Below are 15,838 nucleotides of genomic sequence, written 5' to 3'. Positions count from 1 at the left end.
TACTGGAGTGTTAAAAAAATATGCTTTGGGCAAAAATATATATAAAAATAGTCTTTTATACACAGTTTTCTTTCTGCATGTACAAATCTAGACCAATTAACATATTAGGAAACACTTACTTTGCAGCTGATAGTACATAAGTATATTCTACAACAATAAGCTTGCAAACAGAACACCATGAATAAAGCCAGGTGTGGGTTAGAATGGTATGATCTGTGCAGCAGTGGATGTGTGTATGGATCTGTGTTTTCTAGAATGATGGTGCTCAATCTAGTACTTTTGGGATGAGTTGGGGTGGCGATTGTTCAAAGTCTTGACCTCACTAACGTTCTTGTCACTGAATGCAATCAAATCTCACAGCAGTGCTCCAAAACAAAAAGCTCTACTAGTAAGTCTACCCTGGACAGTAGAGTTACTCCAACAAAAGCAGGGTAAACCTTTTTAATACCCTTTATTGCAGAAGAAACAATGCATGAGCAGGTGTTCCAATACTTTTGTCCAAGGAGTGTATGTGCTTTGTTACGTTCAGCCTACATCAGGTTCTGTAGTGCGTGGGCACACACACACACACACATTAGATAAAAGCAGGTCGTGTTCATCGCCTCACCCCCTGTTGTAAATTTGACAAATGATAATTGGGCCAATCACATTTGCATAACGGCATGAGGCGTTGATGTACAGTGGTGTGAGCGCGTGTGTGAGTGTGTGTGTCAGTGTGTGTGTGGTGAAACGATGTTAGTAGATGACAGAGGCCTCCTCCATGGGTGGCATTGCTTTAATATGGCATGATTGCATCAAGTGAAGGGAGGTGATGCAATAAAAGTCTCTCTAAATACTCCGCCTTATCTCAAGCAGATACGCCGAGAGGATTATAAGGGTAAGTGACAGCAATTAGATGGATATCTGCCTGTGGGCTGGGTTTAGGAGGCGGGGCCATGTATCAGGTGTGAAGCAATGTGTGACCTTGTTAGAAGTCATGGCTACCTATTGACATTACTCAATCACAGAGTGTGAGGCTGGGTTTGCTGTTGGAATGTGTTGTTTGAACCATTTAAAACCAGTAACTGAGTACAAACACTCCATTAACTATTTAATGGAGAGGTGAAACATTGTCTATTTCTGGGTGTTAATCTAATCTTTTCATTTAATAGCACACTGAAATGCTGGGTTAAAACAACAACACAGTCTGGGTGCCAGCACTGGGTCACTATGCAACAGCACACACTGTTAAAACATTGGGTTAAACTAATCAAACATTATTGGGTTATATAAATAGTCCATTAGGCCACGTAACCCTAAAATATGGTTAATTTGACCCAGTCCTGTGTTGTTTTTACCTCTTTTGAGTTTGATGTTGTAAATACTAGAAAGATTAAGAAAATGTATTAATATCTAAACATATTATCGGTATATGTTCTACAGCATATACTATAGCAACAATTCAAATTTATTATATCACCTTACCCCCACATGAGAACAAGAAAAATAGATCTTGCCTAATATAAAACTCCCTCAATAGTATGCAGTAGTATGCTTGTATATCATGAATATATATTTTACATCCCAGAGGAAATATATCATGAAAAAGCCAAAATCAGAAAATGTTGGGACATTGTTGGGAAAATGCAGATAACATAAAAACACATTGTTTCTTACATTTACTTTGGCTTTTATTTATTAACAAGGTTATTCCTATTACAAATGTAACTGATTGGTTGGGAGTCTTGCCCAAGGACTCCTGTTGGTGTAGCCCAGTATAGTCACCCAGACTGGGAATTGAACCCCCGTCTCGCACATGATGTGGTAGCTCTCTAGCAGGTAGTGGTGTTATCCACTGCGCCACAAAATTTCTGCAAATTAGGTCTGCAACACATAAAAATGCCTGCTTCCTTCACTAATTTAATTACTGTCTTTGATTAGCGGTCTAATATGTATTTTTAATAGTATATATGATTAAAAGTGAATATAACTGTGTGCCTTTAAAATATTTATAATTGTTCAGCAAAACTCATTGCAAGTATGGTATTGTGCAATTATGGACAACGTAGTGCCTGTAGTGAATTTGTGTGATGTGTCCTGCAGTTCTGTTCAGCTTAACCAAAGTAAAATGTACTTGTTACCACAGTTATTTCAGTAGAAAATAGCAACGTTGTACTGGGACACATGCCCCAGTAAATTAGGTCTAATGACACCCTGCTCTGAATGAGTTGCAGATGGTACATTAGGTAACATAAGGTTAAATGATTATATAAATGTTCCCCTTTACCTTCTATTAATCTGTAACACAATATCACTCATTTTTGTTCAAAAAATGTAATTATTTAAAAAGCTGCTATTGTACATACTAGCAAACAAATGTGTCATTAATGGACCCATAAAGACCTTACTGGTGATGTCAATCATATCATGTCTCCAGTGGCCCCAGCCAGCATAAATATATGTATTCTTAGTTCCTAGCTTCTCAGGATCCTGGTTTTTAATTTGTGTACTGCACCTATGATTAAGTAACATTGGGCAATCTGTACTGTTCCCCGCCAGTGTCAACAACAGCCACTGGCACAGAGGGCATGTACTGGCCATGATACAATATAACTACTCATTATTTTAAGCTATGGTTTCACTACACGGTACATTATATAAGATTTATGAATGCCATGATGCCTGAAATAACATCAGTACTGTTAATTTCATAGAGATCACAGGAAATTCAATTACACGAGTTGAAATACACTACGAAAAAGAGAACACTGGTTTTCTTCACTTCTACTGAGTGCAGGGAACTGATCTATGGGCAGGGAACTGCTGCAGCAAACTGAGACTGAGGCTTCCACACTCTCACTGGTTTTGTACGTCTACACACAACAAAATAACCTGAGAAAAAATTTGAATCTTTTTATAATAACAGTCTGCTCATATTATATAGTATTATATAGTATATACAAGTATGTCATAATTTTAGTTCCCATATATCTTCTGCATGTGGTGGCTGTCACACAAAAACTAATATCTTAAAAATATTAACTTTATAGGAGAAGTAAAAAAAAAAAAAACTTTGTAACTTGAAATGGAAGTCTATGTACAACAATTTTCGAGCATTTATTAATCTATTTATCATGATCTTTTGACACAGTATAAATAACAGCCTGAATATAAGCCTGAATTCATGATAAAATTAAGGTTCTGTAGGTGAAGTTTATTAGCAAAATTACAATCATTGTCATGGGAATCATGGCAACGCCAGACTTCTAAAGGTGTTCTGTTATACGTTATATGTAGGTTATGATGTGGGACCTTTATGAATTTATGAATTTAAAAGGCAGCGTTAGTCATAAATTTGCGGTTGGGCTTAGTTACTTGGATTTTTTTTTATACAATGACCTTGATTTGAGAAATAAAGTTTTCCCTTTCCTCCTGGAAAGCAAACGTTTTTACAATCTTAGGGCCCTATTTTATTGACTATAGGCAAGCCATTAACACTGCACTGAATAAGGACATGTCAGTGTCTTTGGTACTGTGAGGACACAAAAAATATACCTTGAACATCTCAAAACGGGCAAATGGCATGTACTAATTTTAATTAATCATGGATGTGTTTTGGGCATAACGTAAAATAAATCAATGAGTGTATCACTTGTCATTCCCTTTAAGAGCCACTGTTGATGTAAAAGTTGGGTTTGCACACTGTGGCATGTCCTTTTGTGTGTGTAACAAGCAGGAGTGTACATGAGCAAGCTTGGTGTTGTCAAGATTTTATTCAGTCAGTGATGCATCTATGTTTTTTGCTGCCAAGATAGCAATACTGCAGAAAAAATAACCTGAACACAACTCACTTCCACACCACTACGCCCATCGTCATAGATCTATTCTTAAGCATCATCACTATTTTAATGGCACAGACGCAAAGCATGACTCTTGGCGAGGTGTAAGATAGCAATAAGCATCAAGATGTGCCTTGCATAGGATGTAAGATAGGACTTTCAGACTCTGATATTGTAAGCCTGGACAGTTTTTCTGAGATTTTCAGGTTTTTGTAAGAAAACGACACACTCTTACACACTAAGTCCACCTGCACTCACAGAGGCTCAGCATGACAGCACTACACGGAAAGCCGTCACTCTGCCAATAGACGTCTGATTGACACAGAACACGTTAGATCCAGATCCACCTAGGGCCCCTGGACTAGTGTGTGTGTGTGGTTGTGTGTGTATGTGTGTGGTTGTGTGTGTGGTGTATGTGTGTGTGTATGTGTGAGAGAGGGAGCAGCTGAAACCCGAGGATGGCCAAATCCAGGTTGGAATGGCTGCCGGCACTGACCTGCACTAGAGGGGGTCAGGGAGAAACAAAGAGCATTCAGGTAGCGCCTCAGACTGTCTCCCAGCCTGATAAGACAGGGCCAAGAGGCTAATGTACAAGAGTTTGCATTGTTAGCACTGAGGACACAGATGAATGGCGCGGTGGGGGCTTTTTTCTCCCTTTTTGGACACTGAAAAAAAGGAGTGATGAGGCTGGACTGACAGGAGAGTAAACACTCTAAATCCAGCAGACATTCCAGAAATTTCTAACAGTGTTGAAAAGTGCCATACACCACTGTAATAATCCTCTTTGTGGCAGCTAAGCTAAGGCTAATTCGTGTCCCATTCACAACAGCCTACTACTCACCCTGCCTTTGAGCGGCATTAGCATATTTTCAGTAGAAACGCAGCATATCTGTTACACCTACTCCACTAACTCTATCACAATTGAGTGGTTATAATGTTTTCTCTTCTTGCCGGGAGCTCATTATTTCACAGCGCTGGGGTTGGGACACAGGCCTATATGTCTTTTTCCAGCTAATGGACTCGGTAAGTCTGAGATAAACGCCTGAATGTGGGGGGGGAAGGGGGGATTTCCTTGCGGAAGTCAGTTTGTTTTTGTCAGCGTAATCCTAGATGAAAAATACTTGCAGTGATTCATAGAGAATGTATATCCTGTTGCATACAAGCAGCTTCAGTTACCGTCGCAATAGGGACAGGTTGTCTTACCTGAAGAGGAACAGGATTTCACATGTTTCCATCACTCAGTGTGTAAATTTGATGTTTGCTTTGCCTATTATTATAATCAAAATCAGATTTTTGTTTTTTGTTCCTTGCATTACTTACATTACATTAATTGTATGCAAACAGAATAGAATCTACATGTACACATTTTGTTATAAGAAAAAAATATTATACTATCAATATTTCTGCATTATATTAATTAAACAAATACATGCCACCCAGCTAGAGTTGATGTGAAATGTACTGTTCTATAAAAACCTTACATCTGAGACAGTTACTGTGTAAATATACACAATATAGACTGTTAGTATATAAAATAGTTACAAAATCTCATGATTATATATATTTCAATATATCATCATGACCTCAATATAAGATATAATATGATCATATAATAAGATAGTATATTGTAAGCTCAAGATGATATATTGAAATTATAATATAATATTTTAGGCAAATGATCTTGAGGCCACAATATAATACATTTTTGTGGGATGGTACATGAAGGACATTACAAGGCAAAAAACATTCTTAAATAAACTAAATAGTGTTTCTGATATGTCACTAGTTCACCATTATCGGCACCTAACATATAATCAGGTAAAAACAATTATCATTAAAAAATGATTTTTTTTATTTAGTAAATAGTTTTTGCACAAATAAGTTTCATATCTCAAAGACAGTCAGACAGACAAGTAGAGTGTAGGAATGTGCAACAGTAAATTAAATTAGCAACAAAAATAAACCATTTATACACCATCAAAGGCCAAATGGTAATCCAGTCTCATCATTCTGGTGAGGAATGTAACCCTCATTAAAATGATGAGGTTAGATAACAGTTGCTGGAAGTGGAACTGGCTCTTGCAGAACTGCTGCCCAGAGAGCAGCGCCAAGCGTTCCAAGATTTTGGCATGATCCCATGTGTGATGAATTGCATTCCCGCTTTATCTGACCACTGTTAGTGGACAACAAGAAGACAACAAGGCACTCTGCTATATGAGGACACGCTGCAAAGTGTGAGAGCAGGATTCTACTAGTCACTAGTCAAGTTGTGTAGGCTAATACTGCTAGCATTTTCCATATAAAATCTATTTTAACAGCTAAAATACATTGTTATTTTATATAAAAATAAGAGCATGGTGTAATGTGTGTTACCCTGTTGCTCACAGAATAAAAGTGTGTTACAATTGCATGTAAATAAATTAATCAAATAACTTATAATGTGAATAAATAGAGGAAAATAAACTTAATTATGCCAATTGTCTGTAAGGGTTATTCCTTTTTTCTGATTTTATCAAAATGTAAAAAATATAACAACTGTTATGCAACATTTTCTAATAAATGCATTTCTAGCTACTTTAAATTGCACGTATTGTGACACAGATATGTAAATGCACACACAAAACGTGTCTAGTCCCTATTTAGAAGTATTCCCAATAGAATAGGACTCTCTGGAGCCAATAAGCATGTACTGGCACAATGCCTACTGGAACCTACTGGCACAATGCCTAATGCCAGGCGTTGGCTAGAGGATATAAAGTCCCCAAGCACTGAGCTGTGGAGAAGTGGAACTGTGTTTTTTTGTAATGATGGTGCTCTATCCATCCATCCATCCATCCATCCTTCCATCATCCATCCATCCATCAATTAGGGAGTTGGGGATGAGTTTGGGTGGTAATCCTGACTTCACTAATGCTCTTGCCCCTGAATGCAATCAAATCCCTGCAGACATGCTCCAAACCTATTAGGATGCCTTTCCTGGACTGTAGACACAGTTACACCAACAAAAGCAGAACAATCTCTATTTAAAACCATTGATGTCAGAGAAACAATAAATGAGTATGTGCCCCAATACTTTTGTTGGTATGTACTTTGTGTTTAATACGCCATTACTTTTGCACAGGACATACTTTCATATTTAACAATAGCTAATTAGGAAATTAGTGAAAAAGCTGTTGACTCTAGAAGATCAAGAACATATAATTTGACCAGGGTGCCCAAACTTTTGTACTGCATTGTTCAATAAGAGATACATCTGGCCCTGTGAATTTTGAGCTTGATTTTGATTTCACCAAATCCATGAAAAAGTAAAGTGTTCATATTCGTCCAAACATAAGTAGCATATACAAATTGTGTATAAATTTAACTACTGTAATTTGTATTTACATGTTATGGTTGTTATGTCTTTATTTATTTTAATTTTCTATAATGTAGAATAATAATAAAGGCATGAAAACAATTAGGGGACACATATGGAACCTCACAATCTCCTAATCTAAACTTGATGAACTGAGGTGATTTGGGATGAACTGGAGCTTCAGCAACTATTGGAAAAGCAGCAACTATTGTTCAGCACGTCCAAGAACTCCTTCAAGATGCTGAGAAAACTATTCCAGGTGACTCTCCCTCATAAAGACACTGAGATTAAAAGACAAAGAGTGTGCAGTTCTGCCCTCAAAGATAAATGTGCTACTTAGAAGAATCTAAAGTATAAAACATTTTCTGTTTTTTACTTTTTATTTGAAAAATAATTCTGCTTCTATTTCTGTATAGTTTTAAAGTCTTCAATATTAAATGTACAATGTAACAAATTATACAAATAAAGAAAAAAAAACAACATTGAATGAGAAGTGGTGTGTCTGAACTTTTGACTTGTACTATATATATATGTGTATTTACTGTATACATTTCCTTGTTAAATACTACAAATAGGCACGAGCCATGTAGTCTATATTTACACCAAACTCAATGTTTACTGTTAACAAATGCTAAAACGAAATATCACACCTTGAAGAAGCGTAGCTATTTATTGCAGAATTGGCAGAATTGAATGTCTATTATTGCCATTCTATGAAATAGTCTAACTAAAACACACAAACACCATCATGGCTGAAATAATAACGTGTTAATTGCGTGCAGATAGATCTTTGTAGTGAGAATCACATGTTCAAATAAAAGCTTGAAGATGCGAAAAGATCCGTTGCTGAAAAAAAAAAATAAAGACAATTAACAACAAACATAAGGCATGCTGGGATGCCACTGCTACAATTTTCAAGGACAGGCTGTTCAAGACCTCACAAAGCCCACTTACCCAACATGCTGTGCAAATAACTGCTAATTACTGTGAAATGTGTGACATTTTACTTCTTTGGTAAGAGGCTTGTTTCTTGTATTTTGGAATATTCTAGATTAATGCCCTCAATCACCAATAAAACAAATGTAATATTTGCTATCAAACAGCAGTATACTGATACAATTAGGGGTGGGCGATGTGGCCCTAAAATAATATCACAATATTTTATGGTATTTCGCAATAAAAATACTCTTGCCGATATTAGAAAAAAAAACAATAAAACAAATACATTTCAAAAATACACTACTACAGCAAAATAAAATTTACATTTTATTATTGCATACTGTATGATATGGCACATCCCTAACTGAGATATAAAAAAATATATAAGAATTATATCAGTTTTGAAACAGAAGTCAATGATCCAGAATGTCATGATACTAATAATGTATTCCAAATATCTTCACATATCCAGGATTAAAGTAAAATAAATGATATAATCAGATATAATCTGTCTCTAGGAGATTTTTTTTTTTTTATTTAAGTGGCAGTCCATAATATTTTGTTTCTAAATTGAAATTAGAAGCATTTCAGAGTGGAGAACGGACAAAATATTGTGTTTAATGGTATCGGTGTGCTGGAACTAGCATCCCATCGCTTTTCGCGGGAGTTCTTCTGGCCACGTACTTATGTCACACATACAGCCTTTAAAAGTTTACCTGAGCGGCTGGTGGAGCAATGGAGACTTCAGAAGGGGAAACTCAGACCTCAGTAGCTCATTCACTCATAGTTAAACCAAAGACTGAGCGCTCTCTCTCTTTGACTGAACATAACCTGGAATTGGATTCATCCGCTCTGAAAGGAGACCGCATCACTCCCACCCAGTTTAAAATGATTATTTCGCGTTCTCGGTGCAATTACCCATTCTCACCAGAGAGGGCCCTAAATCCCAAACTTACGGACATCAGCTTTAATGAAAATCTAGACAGTAATTACATCCAACAAACCTACATTTGTAGGGATCACTGTGTCAGGGCACTGATACCATTAATTAAACTATTTTGTACTCTCCCAGCTCAGGATTACTACTGTTTCCAATTTAAACGAAACAATCGTAGGGACTGCTGCTTTAAACGTGTGCAGATATTTCAGATTGTTTGTTTAGGAGTGGATTTATTTTATGCCTGTTCCAATGTTGAATAGCAAGTTAGCACCTATGGATGTTTCAGGACAGCATGAGATGCAATTAGCATTAGCCATGTGCAGTAGAAGCACCTGAATGTGTTGGCACAGCGAGAAAGTGCCATACATCACTTCTCATCTCATGCTGTTAGCTCTAATTTCATCAGGTAGAAGACAGCAGGGATTTCAGCATTGGATTTACAAGTTGTTGTAGAACTCTGGCATTCATTACTTTCCTGTTTTATTTTTTATTTAAAACTGTAAAAAATAAATCAACCAACTTTTGCTGTGCTGGGTTTGTGCATCCTTTAAAATCTTCTCTGTGTGTTGCAATGTGTGTACAATTTTATTGCTGACCTATTTTCCTTTAGCTTTTCTGCCAAAGCTGAAATTACTCACAATTTAGGTGATTAAATAAGTTGGTTATTAGCAGTATTTGAGTTAGGAAAGGTTAGATAAGGATAAGTTTAAGGAAGTTTTCACACCTGCATTTGGTTAATCTGGTTAAATAATAAATGACTATGGGATAATTAAATTGGGCAAGTGTGAATACAATATTATAACTGCATGTACAGTTTAATCTGGTATATTACCCAGATATTTACTACAACTATAAACAAAAGCCATCTCAGCTGTTGCTCCAATGGTAAACTTCACAGAAATATGCACTAGTCCAGAACACAGGACCTTCTTTTTGTATTTACTTTCTTGTTTCACCTCAGTTTACAAACTCATTACCTGATTTAGACCAAACCAAACAAACTATAGGTGTGTATACCACCAAATGGCTTTGTGATTTATAGGAGTTTATAAATTGTTAATGGTTGCAATACATAAACAGGAATACTGATTCAACATTAATTTATATTGCAAAACCTCAGATTTGTCTGGATGCATATTTTACTTTGTTTTTTTTTTATTTTATATATATAATATATATATTTATTTAACTACCCAGATTAATGATCACTATCCCCCTTTCTATGTATGTGTTATACAATAGTTAATACAGTACAATAGTATTAACATACTAATTAATAACCATTCAATTCAATTTTATTTATATAGCGCTTTTTACAACAAAGGTTGTCACAAAGCCGCTTTACAGGAAAAACAGGTCCACGCCTCTTATGAGCAGCACCACAGAGATGCCAATTTTATGGTGACACAGTGGCAAGGAAAAACTCCCTTTAAGAGGAAGAAACCTTGGAAGGAACCAAGACTCAGTCCGAGGAACCCATCCTACTCGGGTTGACCCGCTCAGTACAAACAAACAACAAACAACAAACAAATAACAGAACAAAACAGTACAGAGAATTAATGTGAACTATGGCTAATATAACAGGTACTAATTTATGAATATAAGAATGTGATGGGCACAAACTATAGAGCTATGGCTAATACAGAAACAGATACTGAGTGTGTTAATGGTAATCAGTGCAGGGTTGCAGAGCCGGAGTACAACACAGCGGGCAGTGGAGAGCCAGGCTGGGAACATCAGGAACAGTATCTCCATACATGTAAAAGAGATAGATAGAGAAAACAGAAAGGAAAGGAAGAGAAAAAAGCAGAAGTTAGAAGGGTTGTGAAATAATTCTGATGAGTAGAAGGACAGGGCTGATTCCTGAAAGCTGGAACCACATACGGACACATCCAGGAAGACCGGCCGGCCAGGCGTCTCAGCACATGTGAGAAAGATAGATAGAGAGAACAGAGAGGGGAGGGAAGAAAAAGGGGTTAGAATGGTTCTATAAAACTCTGCTGGAGTGGGATGGGCACTTGGCAGCAGCAGCTCAGGACATGGGGAGAGAAAGAGAAAGCAGATGATTAGGACAGGGTTTATATTTGCTGGATAAGCTGTAAGAGGAAGAAAATTGTAATGAGACATTACTCAAAAGCTTGAGCAAATAGAAATGTTTTGAGTCTAGATTTAAAGATTGAGAGTGTGTCAGAGTCCCGTATATTAATAGGGAGGCTATTCCAAAGTTGGGGAGCTTTATAAAAGAACGCTCTTCCTCCTGCATAGTTTTTTCTAATACGCGGGACTAATAACAGGCCAGCGTCTTGGGAGCGGAGTGAACGCGGCGGATTGTAAGGAGTAAGGAGTTCCTGTAGATAATGCGGGGCCAGACCATTAAGGGATTTATACGTCAGGAGAAGTATTTTATAATCTATACGAAATCTAACAGGTAGCCAATGTAGGGATGAAAGAATAGGTGTAATGTGATCGAACTTTCTAGCTCTGGTAAGCACTCTTGTGGCTGCATTCTGAACTAGCTGGAGTTTATGTAGTAATTTATGTGGACTTCCAGCCAACAACGCGTTGCAGTAGTCCAGCCTGGAGGTTATGAATGCATGTACCAGCTTCTCAGCATCTTCCAGAGAGAGTATACTGCGAATTTTAGCTATATTTCTTAAGTGGAAGAATGCAATTTTGACTATGCTTCATATGTGAGCATCAAACGAAAGAATTGGGTCAAAGATGACCCCAAGGTTTCTCACAGTTTTACCAGGTATAATTAAGTGACCGTCTATGTCTACAGTATTAACATTTATGTTTTTATCAATATTAGGACCTAATAGAAGGACCTCAGTTTTATCAGAATTAAGTAAGAGAAAGTTGTGTGTCATCCAATTTTTAATGTATTTAATACAGTCTGTTATTTGATTTATACAGAGCTCCTCGTTGGGTTTAGCAGATATGTAAAGTTGCGTGTCATCAGCATAGCAGTGAAAGTTAATACCATGCCTACGGATAATTTTACCCAGTGGTAGCATATAAAGAGTAAAGAGTAATGGACCCAGTATGGACCCATCAATAAACTAATTTATAAACTATTTATTAACTATATTAAAGAAGCCTCATTTTGCAGTGATACCTAGGGGTGAAATATATATTTTAAATGTAGATTTTGGATTTAGTTTAGGTTTAGATTTAAAGTGAGAATAATTTACTAGTACTTGTGGTTTTGGCAAATTCAAGTGGATTCCAGGTTGATTGAATGATTAATTAAGCTTCATTAGATATTGATTGATTTAGTTTTGATTTGATTGATTAAATCCAAGTTGATGACAAGCTGAGAAGCTAAAATAGACCATTAACAGGAAAAGTGTGGCTGAAAAGCAGTTGTCCTTCAGAATTAATGCCCATTGGTTGTTTCTAGGTCTTAATTGCATTAGCTGTTGATTTACTACTCGCTCTGTAAAACAGTGTGTAAATACACAGCATTCCTCCCACACAATATCTGACTCGGATTTACACACACACAAACACACACACACACACACACACACACACACACAAACATTACATACACTTACAAACACTGTGATAAAAATAAGTCTTTATATTGCACATATAAAAAAAACTCATATTATGCCCTATTTAAAAGCTTGAGCATCCTTGGACAAATGACATTTTGTACTTACATACTTATTCATATTCTGGTATGACAGGCAAATCCAATAATTCGGAAGTTACAATTTCTTACAAAACATTTGTTTGTATAATAAAAGAGAGTAAATGTGAAATAAGGCCAAACTATTGTGTTTTATGTATTCAGCTACATATGCTTTTATTTCATCTCAGTTATATACAAAGTATATAATCATAAATGTTTAGGGAAAATAATCATTAATTTAAAGGTAAGGGACACTTATTTAGCAATTTTAAACCATGTATGATGATTTTCACTTTGTAAGCCAATGTAAAGTGCAGGTGATATTTGTATTGTGTTACATTTAACATTTGTAACATATACAATTATTTTGATAGTAACTATATATAGGAAACACATGTCCCACCTAAGTCTATAATAACTTTCATGTTTGTTTGTTTTTTTTTAGGTTATTTTAACATTGAATTTTCAAACTGTAAACCTAATTTATAAAAACTTCAGTAATCAAATATTAATGTTGTTGCATGTTGCCTCCGTGATGAATTAAACAGTACTTAAATAATAATTAAATAATGCCAAAATAAAGTCAGTTTTTATCTGGCTTTTGAACAAAGCATGTCTTTAAGGAGAATACAAAAGCAAATAAGTACACACAAACACTTGTATGAATGCCTAGATTAAACAAAATAACCCTTGTGAATTCAGGATTTACCGTCATATATCAAATGGCATTTCTTTGCCTTTTGTCTGATAAAGCCTTTGCCTTAAATGCTGCTTTTCCATCTTTCTTCTCTCTCTCTCCCTCTCTCTCTCTGTCCCACCCTGCCTCCCTCCCTGCATGGCTCACTCACTCACTCACTCACTCTAGGGCCTAATTATGAAGCAGCTTCAAATAAATACATTTATTTTTTTTCCCTAAAAAAACTGCATAGCCTCATTTTTTTTACAATAGGGGGGCAGCTCCACTCTCTATGCACTCTCACTGAGGAAGGGGGGCAGTTAGGGATCGCTCCAGCCAGAGATTTGCTGGGTGCAGTAATTGTGTCTCATTAGTTCTAACAGTAATACAGGCAAGCTATACAGGCCATGCAATTAGCAAGCTGAGACGTGAATTAAGTAGTTAATCAGAGGACAAAGGCAAGAGCTCAGCACCCGCTCAGGCCCAAAGAAACTAGGACCATTGTCAGAGCACACAAGGAATGCATGCAGAGATGCCTTCATTTAGGACAAATCAAGCTGGGGGTGGGGTGGAGGGAGCTGGGGAAGGAGGAGGTGGGGGGCTCCAAGCTCTTTCTATTGCTTTTCTTTCCCCACTTAACCAAACTTCCTGCTTTTTCCTGCGTTTCAGAAATAACAGTTCAACAAAAAGCCCACAGACTCCCTCTGGAGTTGACATCACAGAAAAGAAACTGTGAAGCAAGCAAAGATTTGTTACAGCCCCAGTGTACGGGCTTTATGTAGCATAAATTAACGCTTCGTTTTATCACAACTTATGAAAGGAATCATTCAGAGCTGCGATGCAAATAAATATTAATGCAGAGTGAAAATAGAGCAGACAAATTAGCTCCACACGCATGTAAAGGATATGAATAGAGATATTTAATTATAACAGTGATAATCTGGAAGTGAGAAAACATGAACAGTTTTACTCTGTATGTTTTCTCTTTTGAAGTGTGTGAGGGTGTGTTTTCCAGAACAAAAATAAATATTTTGTGGTCATGAAGGGATGCACATGGTCAGCAAAAAGGTCAGTGATGATGGATGAGGCTAATGTTGTGATAGCAATGGTAATACCACAGTAGCAATGGTGCTGGTGCAGCAGGAATGCTAACAATGCAGCAGCAATGGTAATGATTTAGCAGCAATTCTAATGGAGCAGCAGCAATTGTAATGGTGCAGCAGCAATATTAATGGGGCAGCAGCATTGGTAATGATGCAGCAGCAATGCTAATGCTAATAGTGACTAAGAAAACATGTATCATACCATATCACAGCTTCCAGCAGCCTGGGTTGCGGAAACAAAGCAGGTATGGTCTATAGATTAATGTTTTGGGTGCTAAATTCCTATTATCTCTTTCTATGTGTTCAATTGTTTATGGTAGAAGTGGAACGCGATATGATCACAGCCAGCATAGTTGTGTTGATAAGGCTGCAGTAGTGACGCTGGATGAGGCTAATATTATGATGCTAATGCTAATTCCACAGTAACCAATGGTAATGGTGCAACAGCAATGCTAACAGTGCAGCTGCAATTGTAATGGTGCAACAGCAATGGTAATAGTGTAGCAGGAATGCTAACAGTGCAGCAGCAATTGTAACGGTACAGCACCAATGGTAATGGTGTAGCAGCAATGCTAACAGTGCAGCAGCAATTGTAATGGTGCAGCAGCAATGGTAATGTTGTACAGAAGCAATTGCAATGGTGTAGCAGCAATGCTAACAGTGCAGCAGCAATTTTAACGGTCCAGCAGCAGTGGTAATGGTGTAGCAGCAATGCTAACAGTACAGTAGCGATTGTAACGGTACTGCAGCACTGGTAATGTCGTAGCAGCAATGCTAACAATGCAGCAGCAATTGTAATGGTGCAGCAGCACTGGTAATGTCGTAGCAGCAATGCTAACGGTGCATCAGCAATTTTAATGGTGCAGCAGCAATGGTAATGTTGTAGCAGCAATGCCAATGGTGCGGCAGCAATGATAACGGCATGGTGGCGATGTCCTGTTATGAGTACCCATTACATAAAAACACACACACACACTATGATGAGCACACATGTATGAAGTGGTAGGCAACCCAGGGAGCAATGAGGTTTAAAGGCCTTGATTAAGGACTCAACTCTGGCAACCTAGGTATTGAACCCACAACCCTGTCATCAATAACAAGGTGTTCTAACTACCAAGCCCCAAAAATAGCAATAGAAATGTTTATACTACAGTGACAATATGTTTGACCCTATGTACTGACACTGCATAAAAACCAAACTGCATGTGTGTGTGTGTGTGTGTGTGTGTGTAGCTACAAGGCTTCTCATCCCTCTTGTCTTCACCCGTCAGTCCCTCAGACAGTAGCAATCAAAACTGTTGACTCAGGAATCTACAAGACCTCTCTCCACCTCAGGAGAGTATGGAGAGAGAGAGAGAGAGAGAGAG

Source organism: Astyanax mexicanus, chromosome 6 (assembly GCF_023375975.1).
Source record: "Astyanax mexicanus isolate ESR-SI-001 chromosome 6, AstMex3_surface, whole genome shotgun sequence".
Lineage (NCBI taxonomy): Eukaryota > Metazoa > Chordata > Actinopteri > Characiformes > Acestrorhamphidae > Astyanax > Astyanax mexicanus.
The sequence above is the reverse complement of the archived record's forward strand: the minus strand, read 5'-3'. Positions refer to the sequence as shown.